Genomic DNA, 22,538 nt, shown 5'->3' with positions numbered 1-22,538 from the left:
CCCGAGATGTTTACTAACTGGCCCATGTTTCGCCGAGCCCGGAAGCGCCCGGTTTTGTGCTGCAAGGTGTAATGCCAGCATAATGGGTCTGCGTATTTTTGCTTGTGCTTTCCTTTTACGATACCGTTGATATTTACCCGCTTACCAGAATATACCGTAGCGCAGGCGTAGTATACAACCTACGTGCCGCCGGCCGCCGCTGCGGCCGGGAACCGGGCGATGGCGGAACGTACGGAGTATTATTTTTCCAGATGACCTAGAATGTCATCGCGTTTCGCTGAGCTGCTTATCGTTTCCCACAAACGATGGCAGCAGTGCACCTAGGCAAACAGTGACCCAGACTCTCCGGGACCTCAAAAACTATTTGCGGAGTGGCAAATAATTTCAACTCGCGACACAGATTTCCCAGAAGATCCCGCTGGGTTTCGTCGAGATGTATGGAATTTCATTCATTCACATATTTTCATTGCCCAACTATAACGAACTTGACAGCGTGACATAATATTGGAAGCATCAGTGACGTAGCTTGTGATGTTCGAAATCAAATAACAGCGGTCCGCGAGGCAAGTAGCATTCAAGAGATCATTTTATGACGTTACATGTGCTACAATTCAATTATAGCTCTGCGAAGAATTCTCTCCCACCGGGGGGAGCTACAAGACAATATCAAATTTTGATTTTGCTTCCTTGGTCCTCGGTGCTGAGGCCACTTGACAGCGTCCAGCGTCGGTCGCTCAGCAGCGAGGACACCTTCCTTGCCGTACCGGAGCGCAATAGTTGTAGCCAATTGTCAGCAGACCATGAAACACGATTTCGAATGATGTTTCGAGACGCGCTGCTGAAAAGGGTATTTTGAGGCACTCCGAGACGTCCAGCACAGTGGAACCAGCGGGCCAGATTCTGACCAAAAACTTAGTTTGAGTCTAGTCAAAAATTAATGATCGAAACTATACAAAGAATAAACCCACCGTTATCTGGGATTTAAATCGACCATTTTTTTGACCTATGCTAGGGCATTCGATCGACCCAAAACTTTCAAATCGGAGCTAACGAGATAAAGGTCCAAAGTTATTCCCCTCCAACATCGATCTTGTGGAAACGAGCGTTGAGAGGAAACAACTTGTCGAGCCGAAACTGGCCAGAAAGGGCCACCGTACCGTTGCGGTCGTTTTCCACGCACATAACGGAAGGATAAATAAATAACCCAAAGGATTCACATGGTTTCAAGGATCACACAAATTGGGGCTCTCTGCACGGGCTCAAAACTAGTTCAGGGCGCACTGCATCCAAAAGACCGACGGAGACCGGCACGGCACGCAAAGTTATGTTGTTCAAACTTTACACCCTTACGCTCGACATGATTCGACTCACGGATTGTGCCGATTGTGAGGCACACCCTAGTCAGGGCAAACTTCCCATACACTAAGGAGGGTAATAAGTAAGTGTTTAGCGAGTACCGCCGCAAGTACCGGAGAGCAGCAGTGCTTCAATCGAGACTGATAATCACATTTTATCTTCCCACGACGAAGGCGTGTGGAGTGAACACTCCGCCAGGGCCAAAAGATGCCGGCACCAAGGTGGCAATCGTTAGCCCTAACCTCACTTTGCATGGGGTACGTGGCCTCGCGAAAATTCTTACGAAAGAATGAATCCAAAGAGTGGATGCTGGATGGGCTCCGCAGAGCTTCATCTGGAAGCCAAGCACACGGACGGACGTGCCAAACAAAACGGAACGAAGTACTTTCCGCCACAAGACGTGACCGGGGCAGTGCGCAAACTCGACGAAAGCCCACCACCTGAGAGCGTCTTCGGTAGGAGTCGTTAGTGTTTCTTGGAGTTGATGGAACCGTGTGAGCCACCGAATGTGCTCAACCGAGCCTCAGCAACATCACTGTGGATGCTGGAAGGTCAGTTCTGCTCGGTTCGTCGATGGGTGCGGGCGTGCGTTCGGGCCAACAGCGACAGCCAGCCGAGTGACGTCTCTTCCCGAACTCCCCGAGTACTCCCGAGAGTGCGAAACCGTGTTCTGGTGCAAATTGAGTTTTCCTTGAACCGGCACTCGGACGCGTGTGTAGAGCCTCTGCCCTCGGTTTCGGTTATTCAATGTTCAAAATGAAGCACAAGGATGAATGAAATGACTGGGTGTAGGGCGGTTGAAAGATTGGACACTCGATCTGACGTATCCCGATTCGCTCCTGACTCGCGCCCGCATCCACTCATGTTTCCCGCTCACGGCCAGACAGACGGAGCAGAATGAAAAGCGCTACTTGAACGCCACACGTTCACCTGTCCCGCCTCTTTCTGGTAGACCCGCGGATGAAACCGCCTCACCTCACACTAATTGAGTAACTTTCACGGCGCGCGAGAACACAGCACAAAGGTCAGAGGAATTACTGGATTAATGCTCCTCCGGGAACTATCAACATCTCGCGCTGGTAGTTACGAGTGTTTCACCGTCAAAAGGATGGCAACATTCGCCTCATTTGCATACCACTGCAGGTGCGATGCGTGCCAGTGCCAGTGTGTGGGTGAGAACACCCGAAAAAAAACACACACATTACGTTTTCCACCAGTTTTTCACGCGGTAAAAAGCAGGGCGGTGGCGAACGGCAGGTAACTGCCACTTGACTCCGATCCAAACCCCTGGAATGTACCCTAAGTGGATAATGGAATTCACCTATTTGAGGAGCGATGCGTGCGACGTGCGGCAAGTGAAGTGTGAAAATGAGCAACCCACGCCACCTCCGTTCTTCCGGCGGCGGATAAAGAGTCCACCCAGCCCAGCATACCCAGCGCAACCTGATAACGGCAACAGCAGCTCGGGGAAAATGCCGTAAGTGTTCCCGATACGAACAGAAGGTAGCTCTCGAGTATCCCACGTTAAACCTGAACTGTATGATGCAGTGAGCTGGAATAGAAACTGGAAACATGAAAAACAAGTCCAAAAATGGGGTCTATTGTGGGCTTTTAGGTGAATGAACTAAATCGGAGGCTCTTGGAATCCTAAATTCCGTCTTTTTTTGGGATGAATTAACGGACCAGGTACATGATCAAACAAAGAACAAAACGAAACTTTCACCACAATGGCCAAAAGCGGTTTGACCTTTGGACTTCCAAGCCAAGCAACAGATGCCCGCCCTTTTACTATCCTGCAACACACGAGGGGATGCATGTAAATACCCGACATGGCTGCAGCCGGTTGATTGGATGTTTGTTCTACCCGCCGACGGAGTGGAAAGTCGGAAAAGGCTAAAGTCCCCCCCCCCCACGAATGCTGCCGCGTGTTTGCTTTGCCTCTTATTTCACTTCCGGTTTGGTGCGTCGAACGTGGCTAGAATATAAACTTCGTCGAGAACCAAATCATCCCCGATTTTTATTGCGTCCGGAAGTTGCACAATATTTTCTCCCCGTCTAGACACGCTAGTGCCCGCATCTTGTCTCGAAGCAGAGCGCCACATTCAAAGGCCAAAACCACGGCGAAGTTGTACCGGAGGGTGCTAGTACCTGGCCTCAAAGCAAACACCTGCACTGCGAGCTTAGAAACGAAGACTTTTCCATGCTTTTAAGCCGATGTTCGGGTCGATGTTTTCTTTGCAGCCCTCGCAGCAGCAGAAACGTGTTTTTTGCCCCAACAACGCAAGGTGGCCGTTTTTTTGGGAGGACCGTTGTTTTAACACCCCGCCGGAAAATACTTCCTTTCGCGCCGTTCCTGTGCCGTTGCCTGTTACAGTGCGGGTTCGTGTTGATGTTTGCGGATCATCACACTTTAATACTTCGACGGTAATGGAGCTTGTGTTAACTACGGGTACAACTTGCCTTTCGGGGGTCTTTATTTAAAAGGGGGTTCACTCAATAATTTGGTCTTTTTACGTCCTTGGAAATAACTATTCCGCTTCAAGCGTACGTTAAATTGTGTACTCTACTTTTTTGATAATTGTTTCCCATTGTGTTGCCCGTTGAAGTCGAGCTGTTTTCACGCCATGGCATAACTATTTCAAGTCACTCAGCACCGCCACTCTCCGTGAACGATTGTTGGCAGCACAGCATGACATTTCTACTAAATTACTTCTACACACCCCGAGACACCGCGAATAAGGAGTGCTTCGGACAATCGAGCTTGGCAGCAGGCCATGGGAGGGCCGGGCTTTGCTCAACCCGATTGCATGCAGCCCGAAAAGCACGATCATTCCGTTAGCATCCGTTGATGGCGGCCATTAATCATTATCAGCATCCGACGTATGCATGCCGAGCTGCTCGGAGCCTTCTCGGCCCGGAGATTCGAAGGCGAAAAGAAAAACAAGCAACCTCCCGGAAGACCATCGGCCCACTCTGGAACCCAGCATGTGAGCCAGCACATCCTGTCCGCCAGTGGCCGACGAGCATTAAATGTTTTACTGCTACGCTTCTTCGGTTCGCTTGCTTTTGGTCGGTTTCTGCTCGGTGTGATGCGCTGCATTTCGATGGCTTTCAAGATATAAAGGCCGAGAGCGAAGGTAGCTGTGGCTATCGAATCTTCCGTCTGTGGGGCGTTGGCCCGGAATCGTCAGGAGCAGCCGAATGGAACGGAAATCATAGCATCAGTGTGGATAACGAGAATTTATGATGGCGATTTATTTATGAATGCTTTCATTCACCAACCAGCAGGGGGCCTGCAAATTCCTCCTTTGGTAGTTTCGCCTCTCGAGTCAATCATTGGAATACACAAAATAGAAATACTCGCAGCGACCGCAGCAGCTCACACAGCATTTCAATATATGGTTTCGGACAGTCGGAGCATTTTGTCATAGCAAGAATCTCTACGTGTTATTGATTTGTTTGCTGACTGTGCTGACTGTATCAAACGGATCGCTTGTGAATTTATATTATCAAAATTGAGTGACAAAAATATGATTACAATAGGTAACAACAACAACAATTGTCATTTCGAGCTTTTCTTAAAACCCAACATAATAAAACATTGCATAAGTAAATTCGCAACTAAAGAAGGATGTTTGTACAATACCTGTTGGGATACGGTGGGCTTTACGCCAACCGACCTACATCTTGTGCAGTCAATCACAATGCTGGTCAGGAATAAATATGGTACCTCACACGCGTAATCCTTAAAAAGGTCAAAAGTGAAGGTAAACAGGAAAGATGCGCAATTTCCGGTCCAGGGCATTACGGAAATTCGCAGATTGTATCCAGTATAACATTAATAAAGTATCTGGGCACATGAGAATGATTTTGGGATAAAGAGTCGTCAGTTCCTGGCACTCAAAGCAACTTTGCGGGCAGAAAAGTAAGTAACAAACGAACGAGATGATTGTATGGTTGATCTGCGGTCGACGTTTTTATAACTCTTGTGAAACATCGTTCAGAACGAATTTCTGCACTTCGAAATACTCTACAGGAAAGGAATACACTGATACGCCATTTATCCACTTTGTATAGCATGTTTGGTTCTCTAGGATGTTATAGTTCTGCAGTTCCTGGATGGAGAACACAGCCGAAATTTGACACAGTTGAAGTACTAGATAGCATCTAGAGGTTCACCTTGTGCTTCCCTTTCGTTCCACTAAAGCAAATTTCCATCGAGGGGTCGTTTAGGTCTATCAAACATGTTCATCTCGAAAACTAATTGGGTTTTGAAGGCTTGCCAGGCTCAAGGTAATCCTGCGCCGTCCCCCTGCCGCCGACTCGTGTGTTGTTTAGGAAAATGTTCAATCTTTCTCAGCTTAATCGATTCCTTCCCGTTGTTGAGTTGCTTTGGCGTTAGTAAAAGGGTTCCCGAGTTTAGGCAATCGCTTTCCTCATACTCATCCAGAGACCCGTTCAAGCCATCCGTCATTCCACAAACATTGCCCCACATCATCTAGCTTGTGCCAGGAGTTAAGCACATATTATTCGTTTCATCTTCTAATTCCATTTTACCTATACATGTATTTATATAAAGGTTTAAAAGTTATATAAAGTTAGAAAGAATTTTTATTTACAGTTTGTTTGTTTAGTTTATAGCAGAAACAATAGGAATAGTAAATCGGCAAAGAGTATCTTTGTCTAGAAAAACGTGTAAGAAATTGCAAAATTATTACTCAGTTGAAGCCAAACTTGAAATGTGCAGATTTGGTTTTTGAAGGCCACATTATTACACCATGACTCTATTAAAACGCTGTCTGAAAGGATAATGTTTGCCAGCTCGCTCGCCAGCAACGAAAGAATTACGAGCCACAAGAGTAAATAACCACGACTCCGGACACCACAATCTAAGTCTTACGCTCGGTCCATCAGCACCAAACAGGAAGTTAATCTCCGAGATCACCATTTTGGCACGAGACTTAATTTTACCACCAAAAGATAACATTGAACTCCGGAAACAAAAATGTTAACTTTCGCCTAACGGTTCACAGCTCTTCCTGCCGAAACGCCTGCCATCGAATTGGCTAGCTAGCGGGTAATAATATTGAAACCGACCGGCTACGATGAGCAAAGTTTTACAGCAGGATCGGAAGTTTTAGCCAAACCACCTTAGACGTCGATACCGTTCACAAATGTAACCTGATGAATGAATAGTTCCCAAGGCAGATGGGTGGGCTTCAGATTCGTTTTAAAACTGTGTCACTGCCGTACCTTTGTCTAGTAAAAGCGATGGCACTGTTGGGAAATATGATTCCGAGTATCATTATTTCATCACAACCGAGACTCCCACTGGCAATTTCTTTTGCAAACTTTTCTGTGAGCTATAATAATTGAACTTGATATTAATAATGAAATCAAACTTAACATAATTTTAAAACTAGTCACAAGGAATATAGAAAATTTGCATACATTTTCAACAGAGCCTGTGAGTGCCTCTATTGAATCTACATTATTGAAAATATTGAAAAATACATCATAAACGGGTACTGTAACCTCGTATGACTTACAAGCGGCGGCGAAACCGGTTGAAACAGTAGAATCGTGTCGTTACTGACATCGCAATCAATCTCTCCGTGAAGCAAAACATCACTGTCACAAGCTTCGCCATCTGTTACACGGTCTATGTATTTGTCCTGGCACTAGGCACGAGGCGCGTTGTCCGTTGCTCGTGGCAATGTCTGCAGAGAGCCTCATGCATGATGTATCATCAACTGTGACATTGACAACAATTCCACAAACATACTCAAGCCATGTGTACCAGTTCATGCACACCCTAGCTACTAGCTCTGCCCTCGGGCAGCTCCTTTTGAAAGTTATCCAAATAGGACTAAACGCTCGCCGCTTTGTCCACGTGTCTACGCAAACCTACCTCGAAGCGATTTTCTGTTACCACAGTAAATATTACTAAACGGTGGCACGCAAATTGAATATTTTATTTTAATGTGTATTTTCATTTGTTTCAACAGCCCTCCATTATTTGAAATTCATTCCTCTCCTTTTTCTGCTGATGTAAGGCATCAGCAGCATAACGACCGTCACCAGGAGTCCCTTTTTCGTGGAACCGGTCAATGTGACTTCCGGAGCCGCCCTGTAGCTCGGATACCATTTATCAACGGAAACAATCCTCAACTGTAGAGTAGGAATGATGATGTCGTCATTATTCATGTGCTGTGAACCGCCAACGCTTTGGCCGTGAACAGAAACCAGGTATGGCGTAATGGATGTGTCACGAGCGTCACCTCATTCTTCCACGCAAAATCGTTGTCGCTGCCCTGCATCATTTTCCGAGATGCTCCCCAGCCGAGATTCGATCCCTGGACACCGGTAAAAATGCTAGGGGCCACGATAACCGATGCAAGATTTATGTGGTCGAATGTGGACGGGCCAAGCTACGGTCCGATGGTGGCATTTATCTGGGAGGCAGACTTGAGGGCTTGTGAAAATTAATCTTATCCTTAACCTAACCCTTCTCAAGAGCGCCACCAACTGATTGTGTTCTATCTCTCACTTTCATGTCCTTCTTCGTATCCGTCGTGCGGGTTTGTGGCGTGTATCGGAACCACCTCGGCCGGTTTCCGGACGACTGATGACGTGGTCGGCTCCCTAGGTCATGTGGATCCGGAGGACCACCGATAAGGTGTCGTTACTCACCGTCGGCAATAATACGTACAGCGGGGATCCTCGGATAAAGGTCAAATTTCAATATCCCAATAATTGGAGGCTACATATCAAGCCGATCAAATCTGATGACGCCGGTCTGTACATGTGCCAAGTGTCGACACATCCGCCCCGAGTCTTTGCCACGAATCTCACCGTGTTGGGTAAGTTAACTTATACGATTTTTGGCTGACGAAACTCCATAAACAACTGAAGTTCGGAACTGATGCCTTCGATTTTTGTGGTCTTGAGGCAATTTACAAGATTTGGTCAATCGCAAGCAAACAATTAAGAGGATAAACCAAAAATTGAACGATCAACCCCAACGATAATGTTTTTGCTGAAGGCATTGCGCATATCGTAATCGCCTCTAGGACATCGAAAGATCGATCCGTTCAACGAGAACGGTTCTGGTGCTAAAGCCATAAAATTAGAATTACAAAACTGCATAAGGAAGCCATTACACTTGGGCATTCCCTCGCAAGGAGGCCAAAACAGCAAAAAGGCCGCATCGTGCTTCTAGCTCTAGGATATGAGTCTACCCATAAAAGAAGCGGTCCACTTTCATGTGAGTGCATTTCAAGCAACATGGAAGCGGGTCGAACCGAATAAACGATCGAAACATGGAAATTCATCACAGCGAAAAGCACAAATCGATTGCCAGTTTCGCATGAAACAAAACTGAATTCGAAATCACGAAGAATAATCCATCTGTAACAAGCAGAAAGACAGAAAGTGTGCGAAAATGCGGCACTAACCAAACGTCAGTAAAGATTCCAACAAACAGATTGAGTTATGGTTTAACAGATTGAGTTATGTTCCAATCCGTGTAATGGTTTGATTATCAATAATGCAGAGCTCACCCAATTGCAATTGTGTTCGTTTTCGTCTTTTTCGGTTCTACGTCAACAAACCCGGACTTCCGATTTGCCCGCAACTGTGCAGAGCCCGCTGTACGGATAGTGGACGAGATGGGCTACGAGTTCGATGATCGTTATTACAAATTAGGCAGCACGATCGATATATCATGCCAAGTGTCGATGTCGTATTTGAGCAGCCTTCCGCCGAGCCCTCCGAGCGTAGGTTCCCACCAATGGCCGAAGGCCGCTGCTGTTCCACCAGCGAAAGCTCTGCTCCTACCGGTGTCTGGAGACGAGCTGTCCAAATACGACTCACGACGCAGCAAAGAGAGTAACAAATTGTCGGATACGACAGAAAGTGGACTGATTAGCTGGAAGAAGGATGGCGCTGAGCTGCCGAAGGATATCAAGCCGAGTTTTAGGTAAGTTGTGCACTGGCCCGAAAGACTACCATTTGGGGTCAATCGGGGGATATCTTCCTCAAGTCACTTGTCTGTAATTTGATCATTCGTCGAAAAAGAAAAGCTGTGAGTAATTAGGAGCAACCAAATATGTTGTTATCACATGTCAGCTTTATTTGATTATAAGCAAACATAGATTATAATTAACAATACTCGCACAAAATTCACCAATGAGAATGTTCTTCGTCTAGTTTGGTACTCATTTCTTTCATCATTGCGTAATGGTGGACCAAAATAATGATGCACGACAGAATGAAAGTAAACCTTTGATTTATATTTGAACGCGTTCCTATGGCCCATCGTACCAATGTGAACCAAACGCCCATCGAGACCCTGTGGGGTCGTTTGTTACCATTTGACGTCAACGTATCACAGCTGTACGGTGTGTTCAGTCTCGCCAGCTCCACGCAGCATCAAAGGAGGCTTTGTTCACAATTTTGTAGCTCACGTGCAGACCAATAGGATGACTTTAAATACATTTGTGGCTCTTGGCCGTGGCCCATTCCGGTCCAATAGTGTGCGAGGTCCAGTGTGGCCGTACGACGCGTTCTAGGTCGTTATTAGGTGAACGTGTCGTTCCAACTCTAAATCGTCGTGTTGTTCGCTACTTCACAGCGGAACCAAGCAGTGGCTCATCAGCCGGATATCGATTCTGCAGGCGAACCGATTTCACAATGGCGTCTACAACTGTACCGTCGCTGGCAGACAGCACGTCGGCTCAGGTGCAGGTCCTGAACGGTACGTATACGTAATAGGATTAGTTTCGGGCGATTCGCGGAGCCTCAGAATAATGAAAATTTTATTGTCTTTGGATTCACGGCGGATTTTTCATCACCTGAAGCTGCAGGTGAAACACCGGCCGACGTTCAGCATAATTTTGACCATCGCATCGAGGGTACCATTTCATTCAGATACGGGACAACAATCGTGATGATGCTTCGTAGCTTCGTATTGCACACCGTACGGCTTTGCTCGACGTTATGTTGCCAAGCAACAGTCCAAAGTGCCTTTGTGGTCCAGTTGCTTCAACATTACTGTTATTTATTTAGTAAGGGAGCCAATTCGGAAAAGCATTATTCATCGTTGTCGTGTAAAGAACGATGAAGGACAAAAGAGGATGACTGAGTGTACAAGTTAGATATTGCTTTTTAACAGTAAAATAAAGTAATTCATAATATTTAACATAAAGATGCATTACGAAGCCGCTTTCGGAAGCGTATAATGTTTCTTGTATTATTGTTTTGTCGTACATTTAATAACCATTTCAATACAAAGACCTTCGAAGGACTAAAAAAAATATCCAGTTTCTAATTTTGTTATATTTTAAGTGTTTATTCAACCTAGACGCTACTCAACCAACTTTATTTCATTTCATTGAACGCCATGGCCATATGGTGTATGTGGAAGTCTTCATCAAACATTTCTTTTACCTGTAATATCAAAATAATACAAATAAATACATTTTTTCCAAACTCAAATGAGTGAATACATTTTCAAGCAATATTGATCGGATTTAACCGAAAACTATTTTAAATTACTTCTTTATTCACTGATCGGTAACAAAACAACGAAAACATCAATACTTAAAAGAATCTTCGGAAAAGCGGCACAGATTGGAGAAATGTTCATGTAAATCCTAAGAACACCTCGCAGCTTCTCCCCGGCCCGGGGTTTATTATTGGTTCGGTTGCACTTTTTGAAACTTGCTCTTCGCTATGTAAGCGGTCATGTTTTCGTTCCCACCAGCACTGTGTGCTTAATAGTAAAAGTTTTCCTCATTTCCTCAGACTTTGCTCGTTCTACTACGACGCCGGTCATCTGGCCCACGCCAGCAATCCCAATCCATCAGAATTAAGTTACACAAAGTAGAAACGCCAGCACTAGGGTCGATATTTGTCGTTTTATGCAAAGCGAAATTCGAAACTAGCTCTATTGCTCTAGTTGTGGAGAGTTTTTTTTATTATTGAAAAATACATGAAATCACCACAAAGGTTGGTGCCACATCTCAACAAACGTGAAAACTTTCGCCCAGAAATCGAATCAAATCGACGATGAACGAGAGAGGTCGATCCGATTAAATTCGTCTCAGTCCAACCACCAACACCGGTGGTCTGCCAATGAATCGACGGGTGCAGGTTTGATGTGAAAGGCGAAGGAAGGTACCTCATTTTCCTATCCTCTCTAGCACGCACGTGCGGGGCTCTCTTTTTTAACGATCAACAACTTGTTCTTTTCCATTTCTTTATTTTCACCATTTCCATAACATTCCTACCTACACCAGATGGCCCCTTTTCCTGCAGGTATCTTTACCTTTCCCGTGGGAAATTTATCCCAACCATCGATGACAGGGAAACCGGGGCTTCGCGGCGTCCTGGGACGTGACCGATTGCCATCAATTGGAAGATAAGCATTCCATCGGGGCACCGGGGCACAAAAAAGCAATTCGCAAAGATATGATTTTCAGTTGGGAAAAGTCGTTGTGTGGAACTTTTGCGGGGTTTTCCGTCGACATTCCCCATCGGTTGGCTGAGTGGTTTTTCAACGGAGCATGATGATGGCTGCGAAAAATTATCTAGAGAAAACTTTGCCGTCGATGGTACACAGAAAACGGAAGCAATGATAATTCGACTGTCACGACCCATTCCAATTACTTTTCATCGCTTCACTAGAAAGGCCACTTTTATGCGTTAAAGATTTACTTTCACAACTCAATTCTTCTGTTAATTTTTGCTTGTTGACAGAGAGATGATGGCACGGTACACGATATGGGTTTGTGGATATTGTCGTGATGATGGAAGTTATTTCAGCGCTAATGACATTTTTATTGATGTTTTATACTACTTCTTCAAAGCACCGTTTCGATTTATCAGCAGCAAATGAAAAAGATTGGTATATTATTTTGTCCAACAGAATTATAATTTGCAAAGCAACCAAACGCTAAACATTTCCAAATTCCATCCTAATACGGTTTTATTGATAGCATTAGAGACTAAATATAGTGGCCTGATCATGGACCGCGAGCACTGCAACCTACATCATCGACGTTACCGTCCTCGTTATCAACGATAGCTTGAGCTCGGAGATGAGATCCCAATATGGTTAAGGGCTGTTTATCGTTTCACTGCGGCCTCTGACAGCCGTCGCCCAGTTTAGTTCCCGCGAACGCGTTGATCGATTATAGCTGCAGCGGTTGTGTCACGGCTCATAATTGAACACAAAACCACCCCTAATTAATCGACGCAGCAATCGCCACGCCGACTACTGCCCTGGGTTGCCCTTATGTGCCCGCATACTGCTTCGTCAGCACACAGTGTCCAATAGCACCATGGTGAGAGTGTATTATTATGAACACTTTGGTGGGCAGCTGCTACATTCCACCGCATATGGGACAAAGTATCGGTTTCCAATGTTGGGGTCAGTGTTCAATATATAGCTTCAAGCATTAATTTGATTTAGCTAAACACGCTGGAGGCATCTGTCGTGTTAGTTTCGCCATGACTTTGGCCACTTCAGCGTTCCCAAATCAATTATTCCAACTCCGTCGAGTCGACCCCTCAAGACGCCTAATCTACTGTTTTGAGCAGAAATCCCAGAGCAGAATGGAATTGTGGCTCATGCGAAAGACGCATGCTTACATAATTTTTCAAAATAATTTGTAATGTTTTGTGAAGTACAGATTTAATCGCATTCTGCTGGCTTTCAACGCACAACGGATTAAAAGTTGGTCGATAGTGCAGTTTCATCTGAGTTTTTTTTCGATTCGAATACAATCGGATTATTTCGCTGTGCATTCGTGTTTGCCAGTGTTCCACTTCCTGCCCCGAGCTTCAAATATTGAAACAGGATACGTGCACACAAGCATCCTGTTGAACCACCGAGCTTCCGCCGCGGTGAACAGTCAGAAGTCAAACAAGGATAACATGAAACCGAATTCTGACATTTTATCTCCGGACCAGATATCAAATCGAGAAAAATCCCATGTGGTTTCCGTTAGTAATTCATGATTCCAAATTCGATGAAGATAGCCAGTAGATGCTTTGTTAAGTTTTACCTCCGGCTTTTGCATGTTAATGTTTGATATCATGTTAATCCATAGGTTCTGCGAGTTTTCAAGTCCTCGAGTTCGGCGAGTGCCACCCGTAATGGGTATGAAATTGGCAATATTTGAAGCTTTGAGAGCATTTGCATAAAAGATGTGATTGTAATCAGGTTAAATCATAATAAACCATAACAACTAATGTATACAGTTATTTTATGATAAAAATTGATGCCTTTCGTTATAATATCTTTCATTATTTTTACATTTATGTAGAATTCAACAGATCTAAACATCTGCTTCAACAAAAATATGGAGACTATATTGCAAAAACACTACGAAAATATGCGGTTAACGAAGTATTTTTTTCTTCAACTAACGCATAGGCTGGAACCATAATTTCGTCAAGAGTTCATCTGATGGAAACGATGAAGAGAGAATTTTAAGTTGGGCGGTAAATGGTAGAAAAAGTAATCACACTTCTACACGGATAGATCGCTGTAAGTCTTTTCTACGGGTATTTGAGCGGAAAATTCGAAGCAGTGGCAAACGGGAGCACACATTATCGTTGTGAAGAGGATGGCCGAGAGCGTGTTAGCGTGTGGCCTCTTTTATCATTATCTTGATTAATTTTTTTCTGGGAAAAAGACCTCTGGGACGATAGTTGAATCTCGAGAGCGTGCCTCTTAGTTGATGACTTTCAATGGTTTCGATGAAAAATTGAATTTACAGTCAGGATCGGTGACTGAAAGGAAAGCCGCATAAAGTTGAAAGAGAGAGAAAGAGAGAGAGAGAGAGAGCGAATGAGAGATAAAGTGAAAAATAACACAATATATAAAGAAAGCGAAGGAGACGGTACAAAAAAAAGAGGACGGTAAGCTAAACTAAGAACTATGGAGCAGAAATCTTTAATCATATCTCGCTGGGAGGTGGACGTAACGAACCAGAAGAAAAATGAACGGAAACTTACAAATGCCGGATAGATGGCTTACGCCTTAGTCATGAAAAAATAGGTCGTAGTTATGGAACCCATAAGCGGACAAGCCAATCCGAGCCAGATGGCTGGGCGAGAGTTTATTTCCTAGATTAAATTTCAGCTTTTTCCGATATTCCAACATCTAGGCCTGTTTGTGTCCGGAAAATATGCAAAGGACTAGACGTTGTCCTCTCCTTCGGCCGTATATTAGAATTATATTAAATCGCATTTTTGTGGAAAAAAATAGTTTAATAGTAAATTAAATATTGCTACCAACTTTAAGTATGTGTATTGCATAGTGATAAAGAAACGAAGATGTCGCGATGGAGGCGCATGGTGGTGCAACGATTTGAAGCAAATTTGAACCAAATGGAATGAACCTTTCCTTGACGATCGGACATTTTCCCATTTTCGATGTTCTTTACCAATCTCTTTTTGGAATAAACCTGACCAAACCCCGCAATAAACTAAATATTGTGAACGTGAGGTAAGAATGGAGACGCATGGTAGTCGACTCAAACAGTGCCTGCCAATGTGGAAAGTCTGATGGACTGTTGACTGATCCAGAATGATTTTTCTATTCTTATCACAAAATGTCTTTTGCATAATTAAAGCACCAATTGTTTGGAACACACTAATTGGTCATCAATAAAAGATGGCACTTAATGATGGCTCAAGGAAAGCTTTCTTTCTCCAAGAATCGTTCTACATAATCAGGTTTAGGTCAAACGGAAACCGGTTTGTTATCCCTTACACCGCATTCGAAACTCATTATGTAAACAACTGTCGAGTGATGGCGAAGTAATGTACTAAGCCCCTAAGAAGCTTATTGGAAATATCCTTCAGAGCGTCTCGGCACTACACAACCGAAAGGGATTCGTTACTTACACTCAATTGGCAAGCTGGGAAGCAAAATTAAGTTATAAATTACGCACGTAAACCGGAATAATGTGAATTTGTTTGTACGAAAACCGATTGTTTGCACTACTCCACATCGCGATAGCGACCCACGAGATTTATGAACTCCCATTTTTATGGCAAACATGTAAGTAGGAGCAAACAATCATTAACTGATGTCTGCTAGTGCTTGATTCACTTCCGTCTGCGTGTTGGGTCCCTCGAGTAGCTTGCAAAATTAATAGCCCTTGGTCAATGGTATTCCCCGTTGGCTCGTTACGAGGCTAAGTGAATATGAAGCACGAGGGACAGCAACTGATTGCTGTTGAGAGCTCGCTCGGTTCACAATGAGCAATCGAAACGCAGCCCAACGATCATGTTTTATTTGTAGTAAAACTTATGAAAAAATGTGAAACGAATCCAATGTAAAGGAAATAAAACTAAATAACAGGCAGAATAAAAGGGATGGTTTTTCATTTTCTGTTGTTTACATACAGACGGTTCGGTGCACATCAAGCTAGTAATTTGAAGCACTGACAACCATTTTCTTTAGATCCTTTGTTGGGAAACTTATTGCTTATCATTTTAAATTATGATCAAAAATGCGTGAACGATATTGGACGATGTTTCGATTGCTAAAGAAGAAATTTCATAAGGACAAGCAATGTCGGATGAAAATCACGGCGAACCGTGAAGTGACCCAACAAAAACAAGTAACCCTAGGTCAAGCCATAAACGTAAAAGCCCGACTAGCAGCGTGCCAAAGCAGGATAGTCCGTTTGGCGCGAAACATAGTAAAAATGGCAAATGGCAGGAAAGCTCCGGCGTACCGCAGTTGTTTAACGAGCGATAAGGGAATGAAAAATGACTACTATAGAAGGCATTTCACGGTAAGTGTAATGGTAAAAAAGTAAAGCTCAGCAAATGGCCCACCGATCGCTTCGCACCATTTTTGCGCGGAAAACATCGATCATAAAATCGACATTTATTAAAACTTATTAAATAGATGGTTTTGATTTCGGCGACGATACCATACCTTATGCCTTAAAAACTGATCCTTGAATGTTTCTTTTTGTTTTGCAAGCGATTTTAAGTTTATCCAAAGCACTAGAGCAAACTTTCAAATCAAGTAAATCTTATCCTTTTCTACCTTTTCTTTTTCACCAGAACAACATATCCAAAGTTATTATTGTACAAAACGTTCACCTGAAATAACTCATACATTTGCTTTACTTCGAAGCTGTTCTCGATTGCGGGCCCTGGTGATTCGTGTCACAAGCGAGACTGTGCTTGATGGCTGGAAACTCGTTAGCGCATGAAGCCATTCAATTTTTCATCCCACATTCTGAATGCTGTGGGTAATTGCTTCAAATCGGTCTACATCAAAAAGGCAGGACATCAAATTTGCATATGCATGTGTGTTTTATTTACTTTGCACAGAATGTAGCAGTTATTGGTGGCAGCGGATCGTAAAAATTAATCGATCGTTACTGATAGTAGATCTAAAAGACCAAATTTTAGCAGAACCTCCACTTAATCGATGAGCTGAGGTGGATCGAGAACGAGTTAAGGGTAATAATCGTTGGCTGATCACTTGCGTTAAAAAACGCACGGACCGTCCCAAATATAGTTGAAGTAATCACCTTAAAAAGCGCAACAAAATGTACGTACCCAAATGACTTTGAATCACCATAATCATCAAGAAAGAGTGGCAAATGTTTATATCACTATTTGGATAACCATCAGTTTAAATCTCTGCCTTGGGTTTGGCTGAAAATCTAAAAAGTGTATTTTCAGTCTGTTACAGCGACGCGCCGTTACAGTCACAGGCCAACGATAATCGTGACAATCTCCATAGAAAGGCCATTGCCGGGACGAAACAGGAATCCAAGCGAGCTTCATTTGACAGCACGACCTATCGAAACCCAGCGTCTATTTGCCAGCCAAACAATCAAGTTGTCGATCGTTTCGGGTGACATTTTCCCACCGAAATCCGCCTCCTAATAAACTTCGCCAACTCGGCCAAATGACGTCGAATGGAACCCCGCGATGCGGTACCGCTGTTCCGATTCGAAGCTTCTGCCCAGTTATGCGGCCCGTGGCCGTATTCTAGACCGAACATAAATTATTCAGCAGCAAGACTTCGCAATAACGCCGGCAGTATCTGCCACTACATAATGTTCCGCATTTTATTCGCCCCCCCCACTGTGCACTGTGTAATGCTGAGCCCTATCCGCGTGCTTTGTCCTACGCAAAGTGCTTCCTTCCCAGCAGCAGCTGACCTGTGACATGAACAATCATCTCTCGAGAGCCTGCATTCGTTTTAACTTATCGACTTTCAGCAAAGTTCCGACCAGTGGTGGCGTATTCACAGTTGAATCATCGGTTCCGGTACGGTGAGAGCGATTCACTTGAACAAAACAGATGGCTAACTTCTGGGTGCATCGGAGGAACTTTGGTAAAATAATATTACAAATGTAACGAAACGGAAGTTATTAGTTTTGGAAACCTCCAATCGCTTTGTCGCACTGATCCAATGTGGCTTCGTGCTGCAAATCAGTGATCATGGTGAACTTTTCACTTAATTCACATTCTTATCAGACATATCAAGATTGCAATAATAAAACAACCACGTGACGTTTGACTTTAGTCAAGCTACACAAAACAAAGCCTTAACCTAGCACACCAGAGCTAACGGAAGTATCCGGAAGGCCCGTGAAGGTCTCAACATTGTAATGTACTCGTAACCAGTCTCGTAATAAACAGGAATGAGTTATCAAAAATAATTAGGGTCGCTTTCCTTCAGTGCTCCGGTCTAAGGGTGGATAAACTTTTAGGCAAAAGAATATCCCTCGGTGTAGGCCAGCGTCATCAGGGGATTATTTTTTTCTCTTTTTTCCCACGCGCACCAAAAGCATGGACATGCCCAACATGGCATTCAATTTGTTGGCCCACTGCCGGCCACCGCTGGCCGGATCACTACCAGCGTCGCTTCAAATTATGATCCCCGACAAACCGCAGTTTACGAGCGAAGAACACTGAGCTACACCCAACTTTGGTGTCGTCCTACGCACAAAGTGGTCGTTTGGCTCTCGTGCAATCGTGATTCATTTCGTGTGTTAGATGTACACCGGCGGCACCCTCCGGTTTTATTTGTCGCATTCCCGCGTCCCGCGGCCCGCAGGCCAGCCAGGGTCCATCGGACCGATGCAACCTCTTTGTTTCTTTTCGCTTGTTTTTTTTACCCGCACGTTCCATACATAGCTCATATGTGGGGTCTTGCGCCTGGGGTTCGCATAATTTCTTAATTATGAAACGGCAGCTAAGGGAACGTTTCCCTGCGGTGTGTGAACCGGCCGCGCTCACCGTGCCCCAAGCACCCACCCGGGAACGTGGAAGAACGCACGAGGCGGTCATAAATATGCGCACTGCCTAATATTGACGATGGCGAGGCTCCACAAACGGCCACGGTCGGCCCCGACCAGCTGCGAATAAATTTGCACAACCAATGTCGGCGGGACGCGGGAAGCGTCGTAAAGTTTTTCGCTTCGAAGTGAAATGGCACGCAAATTCCATGTTCATTTGCACAATACAAATACGTACAGACGGCCGAATGCATAACACAGGCCCGTTGGACGTCAAGTGCAGTCAAATAAATAATATAAACTTACCCCACATCATAACACGACATTTGGCGTATTGCTTCACGATCGAACCAAATTACATACTGTACTGTAATGTCACAAACTATTTATATAGTTTTTGAAAACTGACTTTAAAGCTATAAAGTCCTTCGCGAACGAAGACTCTGGTGTCCTTCGTTCAGTCCTAGCGCCCGTCCAACAGCAATTGGCTCACAGCTTTAAACTTAACTACCAACATCAGGACGGTTATGACCGGTAACGCCCCAAGGGCTCACAGGATTCTCGGTATAATTGAAATGTCAATTAGATCCAACTGAGACGCGCTGCTGCCGGGAGCAGTTTATGAAGCTAATGCTTCATTAAAGCGATCACTAATCGGATTTTGACAAGCGGCGAAGGTGCGCCATTATTGTTTCGAACTCTGTGTACCGAACCACCCTTGGTTGGTCTTTCACCCCAGGTATTTGCTGTATTGAAACTACGATTTCTTAAAAATGCGAACAAAATTTTACACAAACACAAACCCAAGAAACAGCTAACATTGTTTTTTCCCGTTTCCAATCGTCACTTTCAGTTCCTTCCGTTGCCCTCTTCGCGGTTATATAATTTTCATTGGTGTGCCTCTTTATATTTTTGTTCTCTTAATTTGTTTCACTTACCAGAGGTCAGCGTCGAAAAAAGTGCAATGAAAATAAAACTGACCACATCTAAAACGAATTTCATAGAGACTCTCTTAATTAATTTCAACGTTCGCAAGCGGTTCGTATGTTGTTTCCTCTTCAGGTTAATTTCAATAGACGTAAAGACCACTAATTAAAAACCATTTCTCTTTCGTCGCCAGTCTAAAACGCAGAGTTGTAAAATTAGTGCCATGTTGTGTAAATGTTCCGCTTCTGTTCATTTCACATTATTTTGTCCTGTAGCTTCGCAGAAAATTTACAAAAAAATAAAATAACACAAAAATAAAGATAGCATTTTTTCTATTCTCCATTGAAAGGGGCGGTCAGAAAGTTTATCAATAAGGATTTAATTAGGCGTGCACTTGGCGATGCCTTTATTGAATGTAATTTCATTTAAACATTGCCTCTTACAACACACCGCTGTCAGCAATCACTCATGGCCTCGATTGAACACAAGTGAAAATTTTAAAATGAGTAAATTAGTTAGAAGTTGTTCCGGAACACCGGAAAACGTGATTATGTTTCATGGTTTTAAATTATGTAACCACCAAATGATCTCTCCGATCGAATTTCCCAACCAGAGTCGAGAGTCAACGGAAGCAAACTCGCCAAAGCTGAACCATGGTCACTTGCGGTTCCGAGAAACACTAGATAAAGGGTTGCTCTTAGTAAAGCATTCTCAAGCCTTCGTTTCGATTTTCTGCTTCCTTACAAAGTGCACTTGGCCGAGACAAGTATTGCTTCCGGAAGGTATAGACGGCTCGAGCGTACTCCGTTGAGGGCTGCTCAGTTTATTTTGCGACCGAGAAGAGTCTCGTGCTAGGAATTGAGTTTTATACAGCGAAGGGTCTAAAAATAAAATATCCAAGATCGTGACCGATTACACGTACTTCATTGTTCAGCTTCCGGGCTACCGGTAAAAGCTGCGAGATAGCAAATTATGGGTTCATAATTTCCTCGTGTAATGTAATCACTTTCAAAATGATGCGAAGGACTGCGGCTGAGCGGGCAATTTTAATTTTATCCCCCAATTAATCATAGGCGTATTCATCATAATAATTTCGTAGCGCCCTGCGTTCGAGTACCAGTGGAATTACCAGACAGGTTTGTGGGTGTTGAACTTCAAAATATTGAATTGAAACTTGGTTTCGAAATGAAAGTATTTCTAACAAACTTACGTACTGCTACAAACTCACATCTAGCAGCGGTTAAAGCTGAACCATTAAAATAATGTTCCAAAATATCAGCAACTCTGCAGACATTCTGGTTACGTAAGCTTCGTTGAACTTTATGGCGCTTGCTTCCGCTTGAAGCCATAGCCGAGCCGGGAACGTTCTCTCTAAGCATCAGACCGTAACAACTGTACTGTTTATCAGGACTCTTCACAATGAGTGCCGTTTGGCCACGGGAAAAAAATCTCGTTAAAGATAAAGCTCTTCATGAGCTCAACAACACACTCTCCGCTCGGCTATCACGGATATCGATTGTGTTTTTTTGTGACCATGGGCTGTCATCACCTAAGGCGAAGAAGACTGAGCAAAAAGTGAAATGGAGAACCGAAAATGTGTCAGGAGGTCGTAAAGTGAAAAGTTGCTCATATGGTTTAATGGTTTATTGTTTGGGAACGTGTTTTGCCTTCGCCGTAATCGGTACACCGATGCTTCTTGTCATTTTGATAATCATTGGCCATACCTTATTCAAGGGAGCATTAAAGTGATAATGCAGTTTGTTACTCGCCTTTGAGTAATACGCTGCTACACCTTTATGGGATTGATGCTGTTGCTGGAACTAGGTTATGATTTAATATGGAAAACTTACTTTGCTCCTAAATGTGTTTATCGAGACAAAAAGGCAGCGCAGCTATTTGGAAGCGAACTCGATTTCAAATCCACTCTTCTTGAAGAAGTGAACCGATCTAAATAAAATTTCAAACGTCTTTTCAAGAAGAACTAAGAAAATCTTAGCTCTTAGTTCAATAGTGCAAACAACAGCTAAATTAAGTGTTAACTCCTAAACCTTCTAAAACTTTAACATACCGCTGCCCTTCAAAATGATCGATCGTTCCATTCAACAAACCTGACCGATAATCCAAAATAGATTGAAGAAAATAACACGAAAGCAATCATAGGCTATCGATTTGGCTCACCTTCAACTCAAGCACGCCATCATAATTAACCTACCAATAACCGGTCAGTTATTAAACTTTTTTCAACATTGTTGGATCCATTAACTTTAACGACCCTACCCGCCTGAAGGTAAACAGCTCCGAGCTGATGATTGACGAGGAACACTCGCAGCCAAGCGCCTGATTGGCAGTATCCGACGGGGCGGAACGGAAGTATCTAGACGATACTACCATTTCTACACTCCCAAAAATGTCTTCAGCTTAATTTTATCACAGTGTCTTAGTTGGTGAAATTTCTTGCAGCTTCATTTACGTTGTTAATCAAATCGCCGAACAACTTTAAAGTGTGGTTCATTTTCCGTTTTCGATTTGACAAACTACACCATCTCCAGCGTCGCATGTTGCCAACAATGTTGAGCTCAATACATCTCTTCCAACTAGCGATACTGACTGCTGCTTCTGTAGCCAATCCGTCACCGTTCTCCATTCAGTACCACATAACGAACAAGCTGGGATAAAATCTAGGCAAAACAATACATAAGCAACGAATGGCCTAGGCGACATATTTGCATATTTTACATCTCAACGCCCTGAGCCCTACACTCCAACCAGTACATGGCCTGAGCGAACGAGCGTAGGACGAACCAGTTCGACCTAAATAGAGGCAGCGATAAATTCTGCCATCCTCCTACGAATTTGGAAAATCCATTTGAGGCGCAAGACCATGCAAGACACCAGCAGACCCAATCATGAAGCCTCCGAGTAGTTTTTCGGGCTCCATAAAATGTGCCATCTTACACCAAA

General features: G+C 43.9%; 1 pseudogene; it reads left to right on the top strand.

The window, feature by feature from the left end:
* Positions 1-1,645: 1,645 nt before the first annotated feature.
* Positions 1,646-22,538, top strand: part of LOC131212178 (uncharacterized) — a 48,535-nt pseudogene continuing 27,642 nt past the window's right edge.

Source organism: Anopheles bellator, chromosome 2, assembly GCF_943735745.2.
Source record: "Anopheles bellator chromosome 2, idAnoBellAS_SP24_06.2, whole genome shotgun sequence".
Lineage (NCBI taxonomy): Eukaryota > Metazoa > Arthropoda > Insecta > Diptera > Culicidae > Anopheles > Anopheles bellator.
Note: the sequence above shows the minus strand (reverse complement) of the source record. Positions and strands in the feature narration are given on the sequence as shown.